A 26,488-nucleotide genomic window follows, 5' to 3' on the forward strand; every position below is an offset into this window, starting at 1 on the left:
ACCATCGAACATGAAGCCATTGTTTCCAGGACTGTCACTGACCTCATCTCCTCTGGAGATCTTCCCTCCACAGCTTCCAACCCCAACCCCACATAGCCTGCATCTACCTCCTTCCCAAAAACAAGACTGTCCCGGTAGACCCATTGTTTCAGCCTGTGCCTACCCCACTGAACTCATTTCTTCCTATCTTGACTATTTTCTCTCGTCTTGTCCAGTCTCTTCCCACCTACATTCATGATTCTTTTGTCGCCATATGTCATTTCAGCAATTTCCAGTTTCCTGGGCCTAACAGCCTCCTCTTCACCATGGATGTCCAATCTCTCTCTACACCTCCATCCCCCACCAGGACGGTCTGAGGGCTCTCCGCTTCTTCCTCGAATGGAGGCCCGAACAATCCACATCCACCACCACTCTCCTCCATCTGGCTGAACTTGTTCTCTCATCGGACATTTTTCCCTTTAACTTGTCTAACTTTTTCCAAATAAAAAGTGTGGCTAGGGGTACCCACACGGGCCCCAGTTATGCCTATGTTTTTGTGGGTGCATGGAACGTTCCTTGTTCCAGTCTTACTCAGGCTGCCTCCCTCAACTTTTTTTCCGGTACATCAATGACTGTGTCGGTGCCGCTTCAAGCTCTTGGCTGACCTGGAAAAATTTATCAATTTTGCTTCCAATTTCCAGCCCTCTCTCACCTTCAGATAGCCCATCACTGACACATACCTTTCTCCACCTCTCTGGCTCCATTTCTGGTGAAACAATTGTCTACCAATATTCGTTGCAAGTCCACACAGACTCCCAAAGCTACCTTGACTACACCACCTCACTCCGTGTTTCCTGGAAGGGCTCCATCCCATTCTCCAAGTTCCTCAGTCACATCGGTTCTGGTGATGCTACCTTCCACAACGGCACTTCTGACACGTCTTCCTTTTTCCTGAGCCAAGGTTCCCCCCACCCCGTGGGTGATAGGACCCTCAACATGTCCAACCGATTTCCCACACTTCTGCCATCCACTCCCTCCCAGAACCATTAAAGGGTTCACCTTGTCCCCACTTTGCAGCCCCCCAACCTCTGTGCTCAAAGGATCATCCTCCGGCATTTCTGCCAACTCCAGCATGATGCCACCACAAAACATATCTCCCCCACCCACAGCACCTTGCCATGCAATTGCAGGAGCTGTAACAGCTGCCCCTTTACCTCCTCCCTCCTCACGATCCAAGGCCCCAAATAAAAAAAAGCAGTTCTGAAGAGGAGTCATAAGCACCCAAAATATGAACTCCGTTCCTTCATACAAGCATACAAATCAGGAGCAGGAGGAGGCCACTCGGCCCCTTGAGCCTGCTTTGCCATTCAATAAGATCACGGCTTTTTTTAAAAATTCATTCATGGGATGCAAGTATTGCTGGCCAGGCCAGCATATATTGCCCATCCCTAATTGCCCTCAAAAAGGTGGTGGTGAGCTACCTTCTTGAACTGTTGCAGTCCATGTGGTGTAGGTACACACAGTGCTGTTAGGAACAAAGTTCCAGGATGTTGACCCAGCGACAGTGAAGTCACAGCAATATATTTCCAAATCAGGATGGCGAGTGGCTTGGAGGGGAACTCCCAGGTGTCCTGTTCCCATATGTCTACTACTCTTGTCCTTCTTAGTCGTAGTGGTCATGGGTTTTGGAGGTGCTGCCTAAGGAGGCTCGGTGAGTTCTTGCAGTGCATCTTGTAGACGGTATAAACTGCTGCCACTGTGCGTCAGTGGTGGAGGGAGTACCAATCAAGCAGGCTGCTTTGTCCTGGATGGTGTCAAGCTTCTTGAGTGTTGTTGGAGCTGCACTTATCCAGGCAAGTGGGGAGTATTCCATTGTGCCTTTAGATGGTGGACAGACTTTGGGGAGTCAAGTGAGTTACTTGCCGCAGGATTCCTGACCTCTGATCTGCTCTTGTAGCCACATTATTTATATGGCTAGTCCAGTTCCATTTCTGGTCAATGGTAATCCCTAGGAGGTTGATAGTGGGGGAATTCAGTAATGGTAATGCCATTGAATGTCATGGGGCAATGGTTAGATTCTCTCATGGGAGATGGTCATTGCTTGGTACTTGTGTGGCGCAAAAGTTACTTGCCACTTGTCAGCCCAAGCCTGAATATTATCCAGGTCTTGCTGCATTTGGACATGGATTGCTTCAGTAGCCAAGGTCACGAATATTGTAATCATCAGCGAACATCCCTGCTTCTCATCTTATGACGGATCAAAGGTCATTGATGAAGCAGCTGAAGATGGTTGGGCATAGGACACTACCCTGAGGAACCCCTGCGGTGATGTCCTGGAACTGAGATGATTGACCTCCAACAACCACAGCCATCTTCCTCTGTGCTATGTACAACTCCAACCAGCGGAGATTCCCCCCACACCCCCCTGCCCTGATTCCCATTGACTCCAGTTTTGCTGGGGCGCCTTGATGCTACACATTTGTTAAATGCTGCCTTGATGTCAAGGGCAGTCACTCTCACCTCGCCTCTGGGGTTCAGTTGTTTTGTCCATATTTGAACCAAGGCTGTAATGAGGTCAGGGGCTGAGTGGCCCTGGTGGAACCCAGACGGAGCATCAGCAAGCAGGTTATTGCTAAGCAAGTACTGCTTGATAGCACTGTTGATGACCCCTTCCACTGTTTTACTGATGATGGAGAGTAGACTGATGGGGCGGTAACTGGCTGGGTTGGATTTGTCCAGCTTTTTCTGTACAGGACGTACCTGGGCAATTTTCCACATAGCCGGATAGATGCGGGTGTTGTAGCTGTACTGGAGCAGCTTGACTAGGGGCACGGCAAGTTCGAGCACAAGTCTTCAGTTCCATTGCCGGAATATTGTCAGGGCACATTGCCTTGGCACTATCCAGTGCCTTCGGCCGTTTCTTGATATCATGTGGAGTGAATTGAATTGGTTGAAGACTGGCTGTGCTACCGGAGACCTCTGGAGGAGGCAGAGATGTATCAGCAACTCGGCACTTCTGGCTGAAGGTTGTTGCAAATGCTTCAACCTTATCTTTTGCAGTGGGCTCCCCCCATCATTGAGGATGGAGATATTTCTGGAGCCTCCTCCTCCAGCAAGTTGTTTAATTGTCCACCACCATTCACGTCTGGATATGGCAGGACTGCAGAGCTTAGATCTGATCCGCTGGTTGTGGGATCACTTAGATAAAAGCAAAATACTGCGGATGCTGGAAATCTGAAACAAAAACAAAAACTCCACAATCAAAGGATCATCCTCCGCCATTTCCACCAACTCCAGCATGATGCCACCACTAAACACATCTTCCCTTCACCCCGCCCTGTAGGCAGTCCGTAGAGACCGTTCCCTCCAGGACACCCTAGCCCACTCCTCCATCACCCTTTACACCTCAACCCCCTCCCACGGCACCTTCCCAGGCAACCGCAGAAGGTACAACACCTGCCCCTTTACTTCCCCTCTCCTCACCATCCAAGGGCCCAAACACGCCTTTCAAGTGAAGCAGCATTTCACTTGCACTTCCCTCAATTTAGTCTACTGCATTCGCTGCTCCCAATGCAGTCTCCTCTACATTGGAGAGACCAAACGCAGACTGGGTGACCACTTTGCGGAACACCTTCGGTCAGTCCGCAAGCATGACCCAGACCTCCCTGTCGTTTGCCATTTCAACACACCACCCTGCTCTCATGCCCACATGTCCATCCTTGGCCTGCTGCAATGTTCCAGTGAAGCTCAACGCAAACTGGAGGAACAGCACCTCATCTTTCGATTAGGCACTTTACAGCTTCCGGACTTAACATTGAGTTCAACAACTTCAAATCATGAACTCTCTCCTCCATCCCCACCCCATTTCCAATCCCCCTTTTTTCTCATTTATATATTTTTCTTTTCCCACCTATTTCTATTATTATTTTTAAATTTATTTCCATCCATTGTTTTGTCTCCACCCTTTAACCTATTTCGATCCCTTCCCCCTACCCCACCCCCACTAGGGCCATCTATCACTTGCTCGTCCTGCTTTCTACCTTTAATGTCATCATTAGCACATCCTTTAGCCAATATCACCACCATCAACACCCCTTTGTTCTTTTGTCTATGATATCTTTGGCAATCTCTTCTTTGCCTCCACCTTTCATTGGCCCTCTATCCACCTGTCCCACCCCCTTCAAACAGCTTATATTTCACCTCAATTCTATTTTTCTTTAGTTCTGAAGAAGTCATACGGACTCGAAACATTAACTGTCTTCCTCTCCGCAGATGCTGTCAGACCTGCTGAGTTTTCCAGCTATTTTTATTTCTGTTGGCTCTATCACTTGCTGCTTGTGCTGTTTGGCACACAAATAGTCCCGTGTTGCAGCTTCACCAGGTTGACACCTCATTTATAGGCATGCCTGGTGCTGTTCCTGGCATGTGCTCCTGCGCTCTTCTTTAAACAGCTTGGTGGTAATGGTAAAGTGGGGGATACGCCAAGCCATGAGGTTAGAGATTGTGGTTGAGTACAATTCTGCTACTGCTGATGACCGACAGCGCCTCATGAGTACCCAGTTTGGAGTTGCTAGATCTGTTCAAAATCTATCCCATTTAGCACAGCTGTAAGGCCACACAACACAATGGACCGTATCCTCAATGGGATTCCATCTCCACAAGGACTGTGCAGTGGTCACTCCTACCAATACGGTCACAGACAGATGCATCTGCCACAGCAGGTTGGGGAGGATGAAGTCAAGAATGTTTTTCCCTCACCATCTGCCGCAGACCCAGTCTAGCAGCTACGTCTTTTAGGACTCAGGCCAGCTCGGTCTGTAGTGCTACTGAGCCACTCTTGGTGATGGACATTAAAAGTCCCCCACCCAGAGCACATTTTGCACCCTTGCCACCCTCAGTGCTTCCTCCAAGCGATGTTCAACATGGAGGACTACTGATTCATCAGCTGAGGGGCAGTATGTTGTCACCAGCAGGAGGTTTCCTTACTCAAGTTTGACCTGATGCCACGAGACTTCATGGCGTCCAGAGTCAATGTGGAGGACTCCGAGGGCAACTCCTCCCAATTGTGCCGTCACCTCTGCTGGGTCTGTCCTATCGGTGAGACACGATATACCCTGGGATGGCAATGGTGGTGTCTGGGACATTGAGTGTAAGGTATGATTCTGTAAGTATAACTATGTCAGGCTGTTGCTTGACTAGTCTGTGAGACATTGCAGCCAATTTTGGCACTGGCCCCCAGATGTTCATAAGGAGGACTGCAGGGTCGACAGGGCCGAGTTGGCCATCGCTGCTGCCAATGCCTAGATCGATGCCGGTTGATCTGTCCAGTTTCATTCTGTTTAGATTTTTTAGGGGCTTGATACAACTGAGTGGCATGCTCGACCATTTCAGAGGGCATTTAAGAGTAAACCACGTTACTGCAGGTCTGGAGTCGCATCTAGGCCAGACCAGGTAACAGCAGCAGATTTCCTTCCCTGAAAAGGACATTACTGAACCAGATGGGTTTTTACGACAATGGTTGCATTGCACATTTAATATTGAATTCAAATTTCACCATCTACTGTGGTGGGATTCTAACCTGGGTCCCCAGAGTATTCCCCTGGGTCTATGGATTACTAGTCCAGTGACAATACCACTATAGCACTGCTTCCCCTAAATGGCTGATTGGATTGTAACCTCAACTCCATATTCCTACCTACCCCTGATAGTCTTTCACCTCCTTGCTTATCAGGAATCTATCTACTTCTAACTTAAAAATATTCAAAGGCTCTGCTTCCAACGCCTATTGAGGAAGAGAGTTCCAAAGATTCACAACTCAAAAAAATTTCTCCACGTCTCAGTCCTCAATGGGCGACCCCTTATTTTTAAATAGTGCCCCCTTGTGTTCAATTCTCCCACAAGTGGAAACATCCACCCCACAGCCACCCTGTCAAGTCCCCTCAGGATCTTCGATGTTTCAATCAAGTTGTCTCTTACTCTAACTCCAGCAGATACAGGCCTCGCCTGTCCAACTTTTCCTCATAAGACAACCCACCCAATCCAGCTACTAATTTAGTAAACTTTCTCTGAACTGCTTTCAACGTATTTACATAATTCCTTAAATAAGGAGACCAATACTTACACAGTAGTCCAGATGTGGTCTCAGCAATGCCCTGTATCACTGAAGCAAGATGCTCCACAGAGGCTGCCAGACCTAGTCAGTTTTTCCAGCATTTTCCTTTTTTATTTCAGTTTTCCTACATCCACAGTATTTAGCTTTTATTTCCCTCCTTTTATACCTCTGTCCCCATTTCAATGAGGGCCAACATTGCATTTGCCTTCCAATTACTTGCTGTACCTGCATGCTAACTTTGCGATTCATGTAGAGGAAACCTAGGTTGTTCTGTACAGCATTCTGCACATTGTCCCTATTCAAATAATATTCTGATCTTCTATTCAGCCTGCCAAAGTGTACAACCACACATTTTCCCACAATGTACTCCATCTGCCAATATTTGCCCATTCACTTAACTGTCCATATCCCTTTGCAGATTCTTTGTATCCTCCTCACAACTTGCCTTCCTGCCTATCTTTGTATCAACAGCCATTTGTCTATAATGCAGCCTGTCCTTTCATCCAAGTTATTAATGTACACCATAAAATAGTTCAGGCCCCTGCAATGATCCCTGCGGCAATCACAGTTGGCCAACCTGAAAAATAACCCATTTATCCCGACTTTATTTCCTGTTAGCCAATCCTCTATCCACGCTAACATAACATCCCAACACCATGAGCTCATATCTTGTGCCATAACCTTTTCTGTGGCACCTTCTCAAATGCCTTTTGGAAATCCAAATACACTACATCTATTGGCTCCCCTTTATCCACCCTGCTCATTACATCCTCAAAAGAATTGTAATAAATTTGTCAAACACGATTTCCCTTTCACAAAAGCACATTGACTCTGACTCTGCCTGATTGTATTTGGATTTTCTAAATGTCCTGTTAATACCTCCTTAATAATGGATTCCAACATTTTCCTAATAACAGATGTTGGACTAACTAGCCTGTTATTTCCGGTTTTCTGTCTCCCTCCTTTCTTGAATGATGGGTGTTATTTTTGTGGTTTTCCAACCCACTGGGGCCTTTCCAGAATCTAAGGAAGTTTTGAAGATTACAACCATTGCATCGGCTATCTCGACAGTAACTTCCTTTAAGGTCCCAAGTTTCAGGCCATCACATCCAGGGGACTTGTCAGCCTTTAGTCCCATTAGTTTTCCTAGTACATTTTCTCAACTGATAGGGATTGTTTCAATTTCCTCCTTCGCTTTTGTCCCCCCTGCTTTTTTACTCTTCTTGGGATGCTTTCTGTGTCTTCTACCAAGAAGTTGGTACAAAATACTTGTTCAAAGACTCTGCCATTTCCTGGGCTCTCATTATTAATTCCCCTGTCTTATTCTCCAAGGGACCAGCACTCACTTTAGCTACTCTCTTCCTTTTCATATACGGTCCATTTTTATCTTTCTTGCTAGTGTTCTTACATACTCAAATTTCTCCCTATATATTTTTTGAAAGCCATGGTTTCAAAAATTTTCCTGAGTCTTCTGGGCTACCACGAATCTTTGCAGCACTGTAGATATTTTCTTTAAATTTGATACCATCCTTAACTTCTTTAGTTAACCTCAAATGGTGCATCCTTCTCAGTCTATTTTTCTCAATGGAATATTGTTGAGAGCTATGAACGATCTCTTTAAATGTCCACCACTGCTTATCTACTGTCTTACAACTTTTAACCTACCGGTATTTTCCCAATCCATTGTAGCCAACTCTGTCTTTCATTCCCTTGTAATCAACTTTATTTATGGTTAAGACACTAGTTTCAGACCTAGGTTTCTCACCCTCAAACCAAATGTGAAATTCTATCTTATGATCATTCTTGCCTAGAGGATCCTTTACTACAGAGGCCATTAATTCATCTGGTCTGATTGGGGGAGACAATAGCGTAGTGGTAATGTCACTGGACTAGTAATCCAGTGACCCAGGCTAATGATCTGGGAACATGGGTTCAAATCCCACCATGACAGATGGTGGAATTTGAATTCAGTTAATAAATCTGGAATATAAAGCTACTCTCAGTGATAGTGAACTAGCAAAGTCAGTTCAAGGGCAATTAAGGGTGGGCAACAAATACTGGCCTTGCCAACGATGGCCACATCCCATGAAAGAGTAAAAGAAATTACATATCACCAGGTCCAAAATAGCCTGTTCCCTGGTTGGGTGCAGAACATATTGTTCCAAGAAACTGTCCGAAATACACTATGAGCTCATCCTCCGAGCTACCTTTGCCAATTGGATTCACCCAAACTATAAGATGATTAAAATCTCCCAAAATTATTGTAGTATTTTTCGTATAAGCCCCCCATTATTGCTTGATTTATATTCTGTCCTAGCTAGTCAGGGGCCTATAAGCTACTCTTGCCACTGACTTTCCTTTGTTTTTTCTCAACTCCAGTCAAACGGATTCATTTTGATCTCCCAAGCCAAGATCAATTTTCACTACTATACTAATTTCATCCTTTATTAACAGAGCTACTCCAATTCTTTTTCCTTTCCTTGTGAAATGTCAAATATCTTTGAATATTCAGATCCTAGCCCTGGTCACTTTGCAACCATGTCTCTATAATGGCTTTCATATCATAGCACAAATAGAAATAAATTGGAATCCACTCATCCATCTTGTTATGAATGTTGTGTATTCAGATAAAGCATTTAATTGTCTGCTTACCATTTTTCCCTATTCTGACCTTATCTGCTGGTGCACTGTTATGTTTGTACACTCTGTCTGTTCCTTGTCAATCTTGTTACCTTTATCCACACTGCCACCCTGCACTATTGCCTTGTCCTTTCTCTATCTTTCCAAATTTCCACTCACATGAACTCTTCTCCCCATTATTTAGTCAAGTCTTCTTTACAGCCCTAGTTATATGCCAGTACAATGGTCCCAGCATGGTTCAGGTGAAGGCCACCCCAACAGTGCAGCTCCCTCTTTCCCCAATACTGGTACCAGTGCCCCACAAATTGAAGCCCATTTCTTCTGCACCAATCTTTGAACCACACATTGAATTCTGATCTTATTTACCCTAAACCAATTTGCTTGTAGCTAAGGTGGTAATCCAGAGATTATTACCTTTGTAGTTCAGGTTTTCAATTTAGCCCCTAGCTGCTTATACTGCCTTAGCAGAACCTCTTTCTTCATCCTACTTATGTCATCCACGTGAACCACCGAAAACTGGATCCTTCCATTCCCACTCCAGATTCCTCTCCAGCCCAGAGATGTTCTTAGTCCTGGCACTGGGCAGGCAACATAGCCTTCAGACTCATACTCTTGGCTACAGAAAACAGTGTCTATCCCTCCAGCTATACAGTCCCCTACGACAACTACATTCCTTTTTATCCCCCACTTGAGCTCCCTGCACCATGGTGCCGTGGTCTATGTGCTCATCCTCCCTGCAGTCCCTGCTCTTGACCACACAAGCTGCAAGAAAAGTCAAACCTGTTGGAAAATTGCAAGGATTGAAGCTCCGCCATTACTATCTTCTGGGTCCCAAACCTGCCTCACCTTCAAACCCTCCTGTTCCTGACCACAGGCCACATTAGAACTACATTGCTCCAGGAGACAGTAACAGCCCTTAGGCTAAGTGTCAAGGTAACGTTTTCACTCCCCGATGCATCAGTATGAAGTTCAGACTCCAACTCATTAACTCGGAGCTGAAGTTCGAGCTGCATACACTTACTGCAGATATGGTTACTATGGATCATACAGATGTCCACAAGCTACAGCTTCAACTGACCACTTGCCCTGCCATCTTTAAGTTTTATTTACCTAATTAGGTTTCAAATTTAGAAATATCACTCAATTGTTATCTGTAGATAACTAGTTAAGCTATAAATTTAATGTAATACTTATATCTCCCCAATACTAGTTTAAAAAACTACCCCTGTTTAGAGAGAAAAGATCTTAATGCTTATAAATCAATCACATCCCTGCTCACCTGCTTAATGCCTTTGATACTCACCAGCTACTGGAGGCTGAAAAAATATATAAAAAGCAGCACCTTCTTCCCTCTCTGCACCAATTCCCAAGTTAGCATTCATGCCTCAAAGCCCACACTTTCTTGGTTAAAGAAGGCCCTGTGCTCTGAACACGTACCATGCACATCAGTAGCATTTTGTTCAACTAACTAGAAAAAAATGTTTCTCTGCAGCTTTGAACATTATTTGTTTGATTGAAAATTGCAACACAAAAACAGGCCATTTGGCCCAACAGGTCACACCAGCCTCCTCCCTATCAACCTATCATTCTATTCCTTTCTCCCTCATTCCATTGCTTTCTCTCTCATGTGCTAATCTATCTTCCTCTCAAATGCATTTATGCTAGTCACTTCAACAACTCCCCGTGGTAGCGAGTTCCACATTCTCTAAGTTTATTGGATCCCGTGCATCCTCGTCGCCAGTTTGTTGCGAGCGGTAGCCGAGTTGATACTATAGAGTTGATCCACAGACACTTCTTGGGGGGTAATATTAAGTTTATTTACAATATACTCAGCAGCAACTATACGTGTGCTTTCAACTTCAATTCCCATCCCTGCACTGCCTGACAAGGTAGGCCGCACTATTCTCCTATGGGTTACTACAGGTCATGTGATCTTCCTTAACAAGTATTATTCTTAAAGCTACATTGCACACTAAATAAAAGCATAATTACTACACCTATCAAAACCTTTCATAGTTTTAAGGGCTTATATTACCCCTCAGGTCTTCACTTCTCTCAAGGCAAAAGCCACAGCCTATTCAGTCTTTCCTGATTTTTATAACCTCTCAGAAGCACAGGAGAAGGTGCAAAAAAGATTTATTAGAATTGTATTACAAAAATTACATAGTTCTGGTATATGTTTAACACAAGCTCAGAAGCATAATTCAAGCAGTGTGTGAGCAATGACAGGAAAAGGCTAAAATACAATAACTGCTTGTACAACAACTGCAATCTTTAGTTAGTGTTAAGAATCCCAAAGACAGTGGGAAACAGTTTGTGTTCTGTTTTTAAATACAAACAAATATTGAATTCAATTAAGTTCTTAACCAGGTGTGTAAATGAAGGCTATTAAATTCTTAACGTGTCGTAGTTGGAAAGTGGTGGAAGCTAAATTTTCCCTTCACATTTTAGTAAAGTACTAATAAAAAGTACTTTGGGCCTCATTAAATAATGTCTTCACTTAACTTGTTAAGCTATTTATCAATGATCATTTACAACCTGTGTTGCTTGCAAGTCTAATCCACTTTCACACATTTCCCAAGCAATATAAAAAATGATTTTTTTTCCCCATAATGTATCATTCCAGGTATGCAGAGGCACAAGCAGACTATGCACATTTCAGTTATGTAATTGTGATGTTTAAGGGAAATAGTGCTTCTCTAAAAATTGAAAAACAACCAATGATTTGGGATGGGCAATGAATGCTGGCTTTGCTAAAGACACCCATATCCCAAGAATGCTCATGCATTATCCTGCTACATTATTGCAATAAGTTGTGTTTTTTTACCCATAGCAAAAGATATTTTTACTGTAAATTTGTATCTAAGTTTAGTATTTTGCACACAGTTCTTTTCTATTTACTTAAGTTGTAAATTAACTCTTGTGTCCACTCTGCCAAGCTCCTGCTCATTCAATGTGAAGCTGAAAACCTATTGACCCAAAGCTGGCATTACACAATCACAGCACTGGATCAGCATTAGCAAATAAAAAAAGGTAGCACTCCTAAATGGTAGCTCGTTTGCGTTTCATTGAAGGCCCAACTTTTTTTTTCACTTCACTAGTCCCCGCCCCACCCCAACTGCCTGCTCCCAAAATAGGTAATTTGGCATGAAGTATAAACACATCTGTATTTAACAGCCTTGCTATTGATTTAGTTAATGATCTGTCTATAAGCACTGTCAGCTTTTAATGATTTGGTGCTCCATTTTGAGATAAACATTAGAAATAGCATTGAAGTCTGTTTACACAGAAATCTCATTAACTATTTGTAATAGAGTCCAAGAAACTGAAGTTTCTTACCACAGTGAGAGTGCAAGCGCGAATGACAGCAAGAGCCTAAGTGGTAACAGGCTTCTTCACTACAGGCAGGGAAAATGTAATTGCAAAGCAGAGCCTATCCCTTTCTTCCTCTAAATCAGTGGTGCCCAATAGACACCGGGAACAAAAAAAAGGGCAATATTTCCCCACCTTGAATCCCTTTTTCATGTCCTGAAGTGCATACTTAACAGTTTTGTTATACAAGTTGATCTCTCGCGGTTATGTGTGTGGCATCAACATGAAATGCAATTCAGAGGTCGAGGGCGGACTCCAGTGTTGAAAGCAATAAGGGTTAGGAGGAGGAAGGTAGAAAGGAGTTAGATACTAAGAGATGTTAAAGATTGAGGAGTAGTTTGAAGGGAGGCTGTGCTTTGAGGCAATGGTGGATTGGGGGCGGGGGGACCAATTCTCCTTTCCTAATTGTCTTTTCAATGTATCAGTGTTTCACAAATTTCTATTCCTTGCTGTGAACATTTCGTTCCTTCCATTTCGCCCTTTAGCCATGTAGGTTTGTTCACTATTTCTTGTTTTTCTAATCATGATCTCTATTGCTTCTACATGCCTTGCCAAATAATTTCTACATTACTTTTCCATAGGAGACAGTAGTCTATGGCTTTACAGTTGCCTCAATGTGTTCAGACAGTTGGTTCTGTTGTGCTCACAACAGCAATAATTAAGGAAACTGAAATTAGCCTTCAGATACTTGTGGTATGAAACCCACACAAATCACCAATTCCTGCTAGGAGTATATCAAATACCTAATTTGCATTCAAATAATGCAGACCACTATTCTAAATTTCACTGTATAATGACAACCTTTATCTTGAAGTAAAATACTGCATCTGAAACAAAACCACAATGCTGGAAATATAGAAGTCAATTTATACCTGTGGGCAGAACTGAGAGGACTTTCAGTATGCAGACCCTTTATCAGAATGGACTCTGATATGTATCACATCCAGTCTGTTCCCTTCAGAGGTGCTGCCAAATCTGCTGAGCCTTTCCAATAGGGTGTGTATTTTTGTTCCTGATCTAAAAATACTGAATATACAAATTGCATCGAACATTTGGATAGTAGATTCTATTGGTGAGTATCACTCACTCTGGAGAGGCTACTTCTTGGATTTGATCACCACTGCTCCTGATGCAAAGCTTAAAAAACTTCTACAGCAGTGATTTTCTAAACTCAATTCAGCAATATATACACTGGACGAACTTCTATCAAACATTCTTTTATGTTCAGGCCACAGTTAGATATAACTGCTGAGGGACTAATCTCCACATTCCATAAAGTTGAAGATATTTCATTTTTAGTCTAGAAATCAGATCAAAATTTCCCCTACTTGCTGTTCTACTGAGTCAGCATTGCTGGTTTCAGGTTTTTCGTAATGGTCAATAAAATTAATTTTAAAATTATTATATATCATTTGCAGGTATTCCAGTGAAAAGAAGCAAAAAACCTGCCAATAAAACTATGAAAGCAGCCCAAGTACTAGAAAAGCCAGAGTCTTATGAAATGAAATAATGCACTTATTGTGACAAAAATGACAGGACAAAGAAATTTAAACAACTTTATCAATGGATTCAGGCTCCAATTCACTACATCACTCATTACATGAGGCTACCAAATATTTAATGCAAGCTGCTTTTTAAAAAGCATAAAAAAGTCAATAAGTTTTCCCCAAACTACCCCCAAATATTTACCACTGATCCAGAAAGGTGGGAAATAAGAAAAATGAGAAATTCTTTTTACCTCTAACAAAGACTTATTAGCTTTGGAAGTCCCCTGATCACTCATTTTCTCTAATTAATATAAATTCAGTTTGAGGATCCCTTCAAAATTCAGCCATTTCAGGACTTCTCTAAATCCTCTTTTAAAACATGTGTTCTTCTGAGTTTAGGAGAAGGCTATTTTGTATGAAACACTGCAAAGGAACATCAACTTCACTGATGAAACTTAGAACAAAATAACTACACAAAGTTCACTTTAAATGAGACTTTCATAGTTGAAAAGAGATCTGTTAGAGAGTGTTTATAACAGATGACTACGTGTAAATTTTGTAGATAAGTATTTGCTAAAACACTGGATAAAAAAGCAGGGGCGTTCTTTGAAATAATGGGTACTCCAGGTGGAGAGAGCATGACCAAAGTCCAGTTTAACTCCCATTTTTAAAATTCTTCATACAGTATGAGCAAATACACTGTCCCTGATGAGGAAATCACCCTGAGTAATGAGCAACGTAATGAATTGAAGCCTAAATCCATTAATAAAGTTGCTAAATGTTTTTGTTCAAAATGAAAAAAGGCTTGCATTTATATGGAGTTTTACACAACCACTGAATGTTGCAAAGTGCTTTACAGCAATGAAGTACTTGGCTTTGGACTGCAGTCGTGGTTATAATGTAGGAAATTCCAGCTACTTTTGTCATGACAAGTGCATATTCCATTCCTTAAGATTTTGGCCTTTCTAGTACTCGGGCTGCTTTCAATTATATTGGCAGGTTTTTGCTTCTTTCACTAGAATACCTGCAAATGATAGATCTGCAGTGTACAGCATTGTGAAAAATCAGAAACTCTGCAGACTCAGTGTAACAGCAAACAGGAGAGATCTTCATCTAATGCTGAGACTAAAAAGGAAATGCCTTCAATTTTATATAATCTGGAGAATATTCCCTGCTAATGTGAAGGCTTGTTTTGGCACATTCAGATCACCAACCTCAGGGTATCCCAAAACTTAACACAGTTAATGAAATACTTTACAAGACTTCAAATCAGGGGTCAAAATATATTCTCACATCACCCAGAGAGACTCGGTGCTGGGCAGGTAGCCAAGAATCCAACAACAATTAAACTGTTTTCCCTCATTCACCATCCCCCCGCCCCCACAATTATCCTCCAGTGGCTGGTGTTAAAACAAACTCAAGGACTGGAAGGTCAGGCTCTACAGGATTGATTGAACTTACAACTTTTTCTGAACATTAAAACTTTTTTTTGATTGAAAAACAAACACACACACTCGACAAACACAAAACAGGAAGAAAGCCATTGGAAAGGAATTTACTTTTTTTAATGTATGGTTATTGTTGTTCCAGCAGTAGTTTGTAAACTTGAAAACCAGGCCCAGGAGGAAGGTTTTAGAAGGAAAAATAAAGATATATTTTTAGAAAACAAAGTGTTGGTACATAAATAAACTAAACCGCAAGTGTGAAACTGAGCAATGTTGCCCACACATTCTTGCCCCGAGAGGCATCCTTCTCCTCCTAATCCCCCTCTCCATCCCTTACTCTCTTTCCTTTACTCTCACACCATGGATTTTAAGGGTGAGATGGTCTCCCAGCACTTGCAGTCTGTGGTTCTCCAGTTGAAAAACTTGCTTTTAAATATGTCTCTACTGGCAATTTTTCCCCTTTTCCTCCTGACAGGGGTTTATCTAAGAAAGCAGGATACAGCAATGTGAGAAATAGCCAGCTAGCTACTATGGCAGGATTACTGGAGTCTTACAAAACACAGGAGAGAGAGGTTTCAGGTCTTTCATCTTTTCAGGTGAGGAGCTGATCTACTGCACTATCCTCACACTGTACCGGCCGCTTGGTCAGGAGCCAATCAAAACGCCATCGCTAGGCAGTTCCCTCTTAAACCAAGTCTCCTTTCCAGCACCATTCTATCCAACCTGGCACACACTGTTCCAGGATAGCAACATTGTAGATTTTCTTCTTCCTGCTCCATTGAACATCTCTTTTAAACTGCAGCCATGATAGTTTTTAAAAAGCCACAGTCCAAGAAAAAAATTTTTAAAAATGTTCTTTACAATACTTAGACCCAAGACTTCTAAATCTCACTCCAGAGACACCCACACAAGATCTTGACATCAGAGGAACTGAAACCCAAAATTCACAGGAGGGAAGTTTTTGTTCATGTTGGATGCCAAACACTAGTATTGGTCAGTTCATTTGGTGGAGGGGTCTCAAGTGATCAAGACTTTCAGGACACCATTTAGAAGTTAGTTTCCAGAGATTACCTTTTGATTTGTCCATTAGTCAGGATCTGTTCAAGCAGTACATGGACAGAACTATGAAAATGCTCCAGGATACATATGCATTGCTGTTGATATTATGGTGATGGGCAAAACCAAGGAGGAACATGACCGAAATTTACACTCACCGACAGCAGCAGCTCGTCATGAATGCAATGTCTTCAACAGTAGGAAATACCATGCGAATGAGAGAGTCATATTAATTTTCTCAGCTCCACTTCGTCAAGTTCCAAGATCCGTTCTCCCCCAGCCAAACTCGAAGACATACAACATATGTCTACCCCCCCAGGACTGAGAAGACTTGCAAAGATGCCTCGGGTTATTCAACTACTTAGCACCAAACATACCCAACTTCACCAATAGCAGCTCTCTAAGTGCCTATGCTTTAAGGGAGGACATTCCATATATTTGGCATAAGGACCATTAACTTGTGTTTGTGTCACATAAACCAGGTATTGCCAAAAGAGATGTGCTCTACACTACTACGACCCAAGAAGGGAGAGGTTTCAAGAGGTTGCTACATCTTATGCAAAATGGAAAACCAATTCTATTTGGCTCCAAAAGCCTATCCCCAGCGCAATTCAATTATTCCATCAGAGCGTGAGACTTGCTTTGGTATTCGGTATCACAAGAGTCCATGTGTACCTATTTGGCAAACAGTTCATTGTGGAAACTGACAACAACAATTAGAAATGATTTGGCGCAAACCACTGATGAGTGCACCAGCCAGACTCCACAGACCCCACAGTACAGGGATATGACTGTGAATTCCGTTACAAACCAGGTAACAAACTGTGGATCTTTTGCTAGATCTACAAGTAGACGACCTAAACATTGAAGTATAGGATGTACTCAAGTGTCGATCTGATGAGTTTTGGCCAGCACAAGTGCAGCCAGCTTCAGGAGGAGACAGCAAAAGATCCACAACTGAAGTCATTGTGCAGAGTCACTGTAGAAGGATGGCCTGATACAATGCAAGTGGCAGAGGCAGAAACCCAGAGATGCTTTTGGCAATTATAAAGAGATGAACAAGGTATTTCAAGGGACATGATTTTCGAAGAAAATCAGGTACTCATATCTGAAGCTCATGGGCAGAACATATTGTCACAGTTGCACCAAGGGCATGTGGGCATAGAGCGGATGAGGTGCCTGGCAAGGGAAACTGTGCACTGACTAGGATCAACAGCAATGATCAAAAAAGGCAAAGGGTCACAAGGAACCATACCCTCAAGAGGTCCTTATCACATCCTTGGTTCAAAATTGCAGCAGATTCATTCATTGTCCATGGCAACAATTTTCTCCTAGTCACCGATTATTTTTCCAAGTTTCCAGTCATCAGACAATTGAAGGATACTCCAAGCATGCCTGTGGCGGATACAGTGAGCACAATATTCGGTTTGGACATTCGGTAGTACAGAGCTTGAGGATTGCTGGAAAAAAGACATGCTGTTGAAGCTACGTGTCTTGCACTTATCAGGACAGATTTACAAGAATACCAACTGTAAAGGGAACAACAATTATGACTGCATGAGAAGAGTGCGGATTGGTTGGCATGTGGATTCTGATTGGTAGAGACGTTGCCATGGAGAACGCACCAGGGAACAGTTAACTGCCAAGCTTGTGTTTAAATTCAAACCAAGCAGGGCAACTCTGATTTGTCAAGGCATTGCCTGTCTCCCAATCTTTTGTTTAGTTGAAAAAGACACAATGCGTGGACATGTTCCTGCTGTCTGCAAAGGACAGGGCCCTGTGTGTCAATATATGTAGCTTCTTGCACACCTAAGTGAGCCACACTGCAAGCTCAACTGGTAATCTTAAATTGATTGTCAGTGTAATTCTTAGCACAAACAGGATTGTTTAGCAAGTGCTGTCCAATCATGGAATCACATCTAATGTTGAACACTGTTTTGAGTTTTGCAAGCATGTGCTGGTTGGGTACGGTTAGTACTTAGCCTATTGCGAATAGCCGAAGAGACGTGCTGTTTGATGTAATCCGCCAGTCATTGGGACGTAAACAGCCTACATACCTGGCATCACACCAGCACTGAAATTCATACACCATATTATTCATATAGGCAGAACGTCTTTTTGGCTTGACGGCAGCACCCTGTTAGTAGAGAATACCACTTGTGTTGCTACTGCATAGTAGCAGTGTGAAACGGCTAGCTTCACCTGTTGCTCAAATTTTTGAGACACCTTACCCTTCCAAAGCAGACTGGGCACTTTTCAGGACAGAAAGTGGCGGCCTTAGGCCCCATGGGTTTGCACAATATACAGCAAGCAATGATGTGGTCAGGGCAGCCACTATTCTGTTTGATAGCTTCGATGTGCCCTATTTTGACATCAAGTTTGCACAGTCAGCTTTAACTGCAAAATGCGGAGAAACAAAACAAGACTTCCATATTATGATGCTGCACTGAGAGCGACAGCTTTAGACATGGGCTTACCATCACTAGCAGAAATCATGTTTTGGAGGCAGGTAAGAACAACCTTGCCAAGCCATCACCTGTGCAAATTCTCAGGAATACAGGAGAAACTTCTCGTAAGGCAAGAGGGGATGAAGGCGGCATATGACTGACATGCAGGTGCTGAACTGTATGTGAAGAAAGCAAGTGACGCAACAGTCGTCAATGTCATAGTTGTACTTGACCTGAGGAGTGTGGCTCTTTCTGGTGTGCAGGTATTCAGCACTGCTGGCATGGTCCTTTTTTTTTTGCATCCAGAGTAATCAGCTATTATTTAATACCATGGAGACTAAATCAAGCTGTCAGGACACTGGCTCTCATGGTAACCTGGAGAGGGAAACATTCTCCAAACTGTAGTCATTGGTCAACACTTCAACCTCATCTATTTGCTCACATTGAGGATAAATACCAAGACTTAGTCATACAGCACAGAACAGGCCCTTCAGCCCATCATGTCCACATAGGCTATCAAGCACCAATCTATTCTAATCCCATGTTCCAGCACTTGGTCCGTAGCCCTGTATGCTCTAGCGTTTCAAGTGCTCATCTAAATACTACTTAAATTAATTACTTCTGGTTTCTAGATTCCCCATTAAACCAATGGTCAGTCACCCAGTTTTACAGCAATGAAGGGGTGAGATATGCCAGGCCACACAGTTAGTCACTGTGGTGATATACAATTCTACATTGCTGATGGTTGCCACATTCATCCCTGTTTATACTAAATACAGCAGTAGTACCAAACAACAAGAGTATTTTCTCTGTCAAGTTGAGACTAGTGCTCAAGAATTGTGTGTAGTCACTCCCATTGATGCTGTTGAGGGCAGGCATCTGTGACAGATAGTTGGTAAGGAAAAGACTAAGTTAACCCCTCATGATAGTTTCTTAACTACATGACAAGATCCAGTCTTGCAGTTATGTCCTTCAGGACTCATCCAGCCAACATTGGTGGTTCAATCAAACCAGTTTTGGCACTGAACACTGAAGTCCTGCAGAGAGTACATTATGTGCCCTTGCTTGCCTCAAGTGCTTCCTCTAGTATCGTTCAACATGGATGAGTACTGATCCATCAGTACTGTAACAGGTGATGCATGAAGCCGAAGATTCAGTAATTTGGGAGAATTCACTGCACAAAACGTGTTTTTAAAAATAAGAATGAACCACTATTCATCAGCTCAGGAGGTCAGTGACATTCTCAAAAACAGATTTTTCATATTTACATAAGCTCTAAACTTAGTTCCAGATCACACTCATTTCAAAAACAAATTACACACTCACCACAGACCAGTGTACAATTTTAATTAGACTATACTCGTTCAAAGTATAAAATCAAAATTCTAGGCAATTAATTGTACCAAACATGCAAATTTCTAAGCCAAGACAGAAAGCCATGCCAAGAGGAAGAGATTAGCATCAGTTATCTGATAATGGGAATATAGCAGTATATTGTGATACTGCTTGACCAATAGGTACCACAATCTTAAAAGGTTGATAAAATATCTATGCTCAGTGCAAATTAACTTCAGCTAGCTATTAGAGTAATCTTTACAAATGCTTACAGAACTAAATTTTCAAAACTTTTACAGAAACATTTCATAACTTGACTGATATCTTTTTCTCATTCTAAGAAACCAAAATTTCATAAAACAGTAATATAGCGAAAGGTAATTCTGAAAATCTGCAGCAGCAGATATTTTTTTACCAGTAGTAAGGCACTTCAGAGGACAACGCAGTTGCTTACAGTTCAGCAATTTGGTCTGATCAGGATTATAACTCAAAACATGAACATGCCTTCCCATTTTATGGATGCTGACTGGCCAACATATTTATGTAACTATAATGTTATAGTATTATAATATTTTAATCAGACCTATAGTTAAAACATACTAGCTCTGGGATGCTCAAGTTACTGGTGAAAGTTTACCATGAGGAAATTTCAAGTTAGCAGGCTACAGAACAAAAAGAAACGTCCAATGTGCTGCAGGTTATTTGCATAAATTATTGAAACTTAGTACTTCTCAGCTTTAAAGGAACAGAGTACCCAATTTATTTCACTCAAGAAGGTTGTTTTTCAACATCTTGCTCACAGGAGTTAAAAGATCTTCGTCATACATGGAATGGAACAACTAATCCTTCACACCTTACCACATTAGCATTCTCAACTCAGGGTCAGAGACTGGAGGTTCAAGCCCCATCAGGATTCCAAAATCATTATTTTCTACAATGCAATGAATACTGTACTGTTACAGGTGGCATCCTTCAAGATGAATTGTGGTTTTCACTTAAATATATCACAGTATTATTCAAAAAGAGCAGAATGTTCCAGTTATTCTTCTCAACTTATACGTATGTCAAGAAAAAATGAACTGCACATTCATTTAATTGGGATTTCTGGGATGTCCCTGGTGCAGAATGGCTGCCAGAGACTTAGGTAACAAATCAGTTACTTTTTATAGACCACTGATGAGATATGGACATGATAAAGCACTGCAGAGATGCCAAGTGCCTTACTCACCACATTATGTATCCTCTATTTAGCCCATTCCTAATGATCTAATGCAAATTACTGTTGGCCAACAAGAGCAAAAATTCAATTATTACTTTTTCTAATGAAGCACCAAAACAAAGTTACCATTTAGCTCAGGCTTGTTCAACATTTTCATATGGCAGGGAACGCATTTCAATTCCCCCCCCCGCCCCACTCAAAAGGGTGAGCAAATTTCAGGAAGATAGGGTTTGACACAACATTAGGAAATAGCAGACGCTCCGAGGATCATTTTCCAATATTTACTTGATATAGGTGAGGTGCCACAGGATTGAAGATCTGTGAACATAATTCCATTATTTAAAAAAGGTGGGAAGGAGAGGCCAAATAATTATAGGCTGGCCAGTCTGACTTCAATTGTGAGCGAATTATTTGAATCAATTCATGAGACAGGATAAACTGTCACAGGTTAATCAGGGATAGTCAGCATGATTTTTGATAGGGGAATATTGTGTCTTACTAATTTAATTGAATTTTGAGGAAGTAACAAGGAGGATTAATGAGGGTAATGCAGAATGATGAGAAAATTAAAAAAACCATAGGATGCAGGAATGTGGCAAGTTGGATCCAAAATTGGCAGGAAACAAAGGGTAATGGACGATGGATGTTTTTGCGAATGGAAAGCAGTTTCCAATTGCATTCCACAGGAGTCAGCATTGGGGCCCTTGCTGTTTATTGTTTATATTAATCATTTGGACTTAAATGTGGGAGGCATGATTGGGAAATTTGCAGATGACAATAAAATTGGTCATGTAGTTGCCTGTGAAGAGGATAGCTGTTGACTCCAGAATGATATTAATGATTTGGTTGCGTGGGCAAAAAGTGGCAAATGGAATTCAATTCAGAGAGGTGTGAGGTAATGCATTTGGGGAGAGCAAACAAAGCTAGGGGATACTCAATAAACAGGAGGATAGTGAGAGGGTTGGAGGAAGTGAGAGACCTTGGATTGCATGTCCACAGGTCCCTGAAGGTAGCAGGACAGTTGGATACGGTGCTAAAGCATAGGGAGTGCTTTCCTTTATTGGACGAGGTACTGAATACAAAAGCAAGGATGCAAATCTGGACTACAAACTGTATAAAACAATGGTTAGGCCACAGCTGGAATTTTGTATATAGTTCTGGTCAGTTACAGGAAGAACATAATTGTTCCAGAGAGAGTACAGGGATTTACAAGAATGTTGCCAGGGCTTGAAAATTGCAGCTATGAGAAAAAATTGGATAGGCTAGGGTTGTTTTCCTTAGAAAAGAGGAGGCCGAGGGGTGACCTAATTGAGGTGTACAAGATTATGAGGGGCCTAGATAGAATAGACTGGAAAGAGCCGTTTCCCCCTAGCAGAGAGGTCAATTACCATGGGGCACAGATTTAAGGTGACTTGTAGGGGGATTAGAGGGGGCATGAGGAAAAACTTCTTCACCAGGGTGGCAGGTGTCTGGAATTCACTGCCTGGGTTGGTGGTGGAGGCAGGAACCCTCAACTCATTCAAGGAGGTACCTGGATCTGCATTAAGTGTTGTAACTTGCAAGGCTACGGACCAGGTGCTGAAAAGGTGAGATTAGAATGGGCAGCTAGTTTATTATTTTTTCTTTTCGGCCGGCACAGACACATTGGGCTGAATGGCCTCTTTCTATGCCGTAACCCATGGTTCTATGAAACGTGAATTTTTTTAAAAACTGATGTATGAAAAGAAACAACTTGCTGAGCAACAAAATGTCAAAAGCAATAAATTGGTAATTGAAAAAAAAGAGTAATAAATAAAGAAGACCATTAGAGTGAGAGAGTGTGTCCAGCTCATTCCTAGTCTCAGGGTGCTCACTCACCCACCCACACCCAATGTGGTGCGGAATCACAATTGACACATTTACACACATCTCCAGGAGCAGCTTTCTTCATGTTGATTCAAAAATAATTTTTCAATCTCTGAAAATACCATGATCAAAGATCTGTTTAAAGGTTCAATTTGTAATTCACCCAACAGTTTAGAGTATATTACTCAAGCAAAAGTTCACAGATCCACCATCAAACAGGTCATCAAGCAATGGCCCAGATCTGCTGATCTCTAGATAGTTGGAGACCGGACATACTCCAGAAGATGCACTACAGGACCACTCAGGAGGTCCCAACTCAAGGACTCCATAGGAATTACCTGGGAAGTCTGAACTACCAAGGGCAATTCCCCACTTCCTGAGACCCTCTGAAAAAGTCTTCAACTTTGAGTTAGAGTCGGAGACTTCGGATGGTTCCGATGTACTTACCTGGATAGTTACCCAGGAACGTTTGACAGATTAAAACCTGGTCCAACACCTGGTAACTATACAACCAAATCCACCACCACTCACACTGAACCTCCCTCCCCAACTCCATCCCAAGCCTTCACTACCCGACTCCCACATCCCCAACTCATCTCATCCACCTGCCACCACACTCACCCCCTCCCACCCAGTCCACTCTACCCACTTCACGTACCCTACCCCCTTACCTTAGACACTTATTTTCTCTTTGTAGCAGTTTTCAAAACAGCCTCGAGGCATTTAAACTTACTGGAATACTGCAGCTAGTGCCATAAAAAGGGAGTGTGGTTTCTGTACAGATTCTCTGCGCTGCTCCCTATGAGGTTTGCTGCACTGGGCCAGATGTGAACCATCCTCCATCAGAAGATCACTCAGAAAACAAAAAAAGACAATCATAGGGAGGAAAGTGTGCATTTGTTTGTCTGATCAGGGTCAGAAATAGGGTTTCCAATTCTGCTTGCAAGATCTGGGCCAAGATTTTTAAAACTAAGATTAGCTACAACATTCTCCAACCATTTGTATTCTATTTTAAATTCAATCCTCAAGCTGCAAAAATCACTTAATACATAATTGAGATGTTCCATTATGCTTTCGGGCAAACAATATTGAAGCCTTTAGGCATATTAACAAGTAACATTCACGCCACACAAGTATCAGGCAATGACCTTCAACAAGAGAGAATCCAACCATCGCCCCTTGATGTTCAATAGCATTACCATCATTGAATCCCCACTATCAACATCCTGGGGTTACCATTGACCAGAAACTGGACTGGACTAGCCATATAAATACTGTGGCTACAAAAGCAGGTCTGAGGATAGGAATCGTGCAACGAGTAACTACCCCCTGACTTCCCAAAGCCTGTCCACCATCTACAAGGCACAAGTCAGGAGTGTGATGGAATACTCCCCACTTGCCTGGATGAGTGCAGCTCCCAGAACACTCAAGAAGCTTGACACCATCTGGGACAAAGCAGCTCACTTGATTGGCACCCCATCCACAAACATTCACTCCACCACTGACACCCAGTAGCAGCAGTGTGTACCATCTACAAGATGCACTGTAGAAATTCAACAAGGCACCTTAGACAGCACCTTCCAAACCCACGACCACTACCACCTGGAAGGACAAGGAAATATATCGTCATTCCTTCACTGTCACTGGGTCAAAATCCTGGAACTCCCTCCCTAACGACACTGTGGGTGTACCTACACCACATGGACTGCAGCAGTTCAAAAAGGCAGCTCATCACCACCTTCAAGGACAATTAGGGATGGGCAATAAATGCTGGCCCAGCCAGCGAAGCCCACATCCAGTGAATGAATAAAAAGTATTCAATTGACCACTTCAAAAATTCCAAAACTGACAGTTACAAATTAATTTACAATTGCACAATGTTAGTAAAATTTCTGCAGTTGCTGGGAGCGTCTATTTGTGAACTTGGAAAATATTATCTGAAGTAGTTCCTCCTTGCAATACTATACAACAAATACACCTATGCTACTTCAGTAAATAGTCAAAAAAGGCACTAACCAGTTACTAAAATAAACAATTATTAATTTTGCAAATGGACAGTTTCTTATACAAACGTAGACTGATTTTAAAAAACATCAGAAATAAAAAAGGTCCATCATTAAACTTATAATTTTCAATCAGCATTACTTGAGAATAATAGGTTAGAATTTCAACTTCTGTCAATCCTAAAAAGGTACAATACAGATTTTTAATTGAGGAAACATTGCCAAACTTTGAAAACTACTGCAGAATTTAAAATCTTAAGATTTAGGGCAGTTTTCTTCATCTGAAACTACAAAAAAAAACCTGAACACGTGGCTAGTACATCTTATTTTACATATAACTTACCAAGTTACAAATTCCATGTCCCCCAAGAGTCAAAGTCCAGACATAACCACAACTGTCCTGCAAGCTTTGCTGAATAGTGAATTAGTGCAGTATGGCTAACATAACCATCGTAACCAAATAGAGACCTGCTGGCAAAGGCATGGATGAGGATCTTCCATCTCCAAATTAGATAATTCCAATATTTTCTTGACCCATCTCCCATCCTCCATAAGCTTCATCTCAAAAATTCTGCTACCTGTATCCTCTCCTGCACCAAGTCCCACTTAGCAATCAGCCCGCCCTTGATGCCATGACCTTTCAGTATTTGAAATTCTCATCTAGTCTCAATCATTTCCACCATCTCTGTAACCCTCTCCAGCTCTCCTCACCATTCCTCTGGTCTCTTGTACATTTCCCCAACCCAACATTGGTGGCTGTGCCATCATATGCCTCAGGCCTAGGATCTGAAATACCTTCCCTAAGCCTCTGCCTCTTGATCTTGCCCTCTGGATTTCTCTTCAAAAGAACTGGCATAGGCTTGCTGGGCTGAGTGGCCTTCTGTGCTGTTCTAAACATCGGTCACTCATCTTAATATCTCATTCTTTATCTCAGCATCCTTCTTTTGGCATCGCTGTAAATCGCCTTGAAATTTTTCATTATTTTTTTTTAAATTACTACATAAATGCAAGTTCATATTGCAGTAATGGTGTATTAAAGACTGCCCATCAGCTTGTCTGGTGACTAAATATTCTTAATCAAGATACATGTAACAGTTACCAACAATCAAAATAGATCAGTAAACTCAAACACACTTCTTCCCACTAAGCTTGTCGAAAATTCAAGACTACTTGTAATTACTTGTTATTTTGAATTGAAGTATTGTTTGTACAAATTCAAGGAATATTTCCTTCAGATGCTGCAACAGTGAAGGGTTGTCCGATATGGAGGTATCCTGGATCTTGAAACAGTGTTGTTAAAAAGGTACAGTATGTAAACGGTTCTTCAAAAAATCTTTGAAGAAAGTCAAAATTTAATCACTTTTAGCACCCTTTTAGCCAAATGATCTTGAGGAAGCTGGGAGTGACATAACCTTATGCAGTCACTAAAATAGAGCATGACAGATAGTGGGCTGAAATGGACCACTGCAAACTACTTAAAGTACATCATCCAAAACTGGTGAGTTAAGCACTGCTCCTTTGGAATTGCAGTTTTCAAAAAGGCCAGAC

At 42.1% G+C, this 26,488-nt stretch overlaps 1 protein-coding gene across 2 annotated transcripts in view; it reads right to left on the bottom strand.

Moving 5' to 3' along the window:
• pds5b (PDS5 cohesin associated factor B) overlaps positions 1 to 26,488 on the bottom strand; it is a 258,376-nt gene that overhangs the window by 211,573 nt on the left and 20,315 nt on the right. The window lies entirely within an intron of this gene.

Source organism: Cetorhinus maximus, chromosome 7 (genome assembly GCF_964194155.1).
Source record: "Cetorhinus maximus chromosome 7, sCetMax3.hap1.1, whole genome shotgun sequence".
NCBI lineage: Eukaryota > Metazoa > Chordata > Chondrichthyes > Lamniformes > Cetorhinidae > Cetorhinus > Cetorhinus maximus.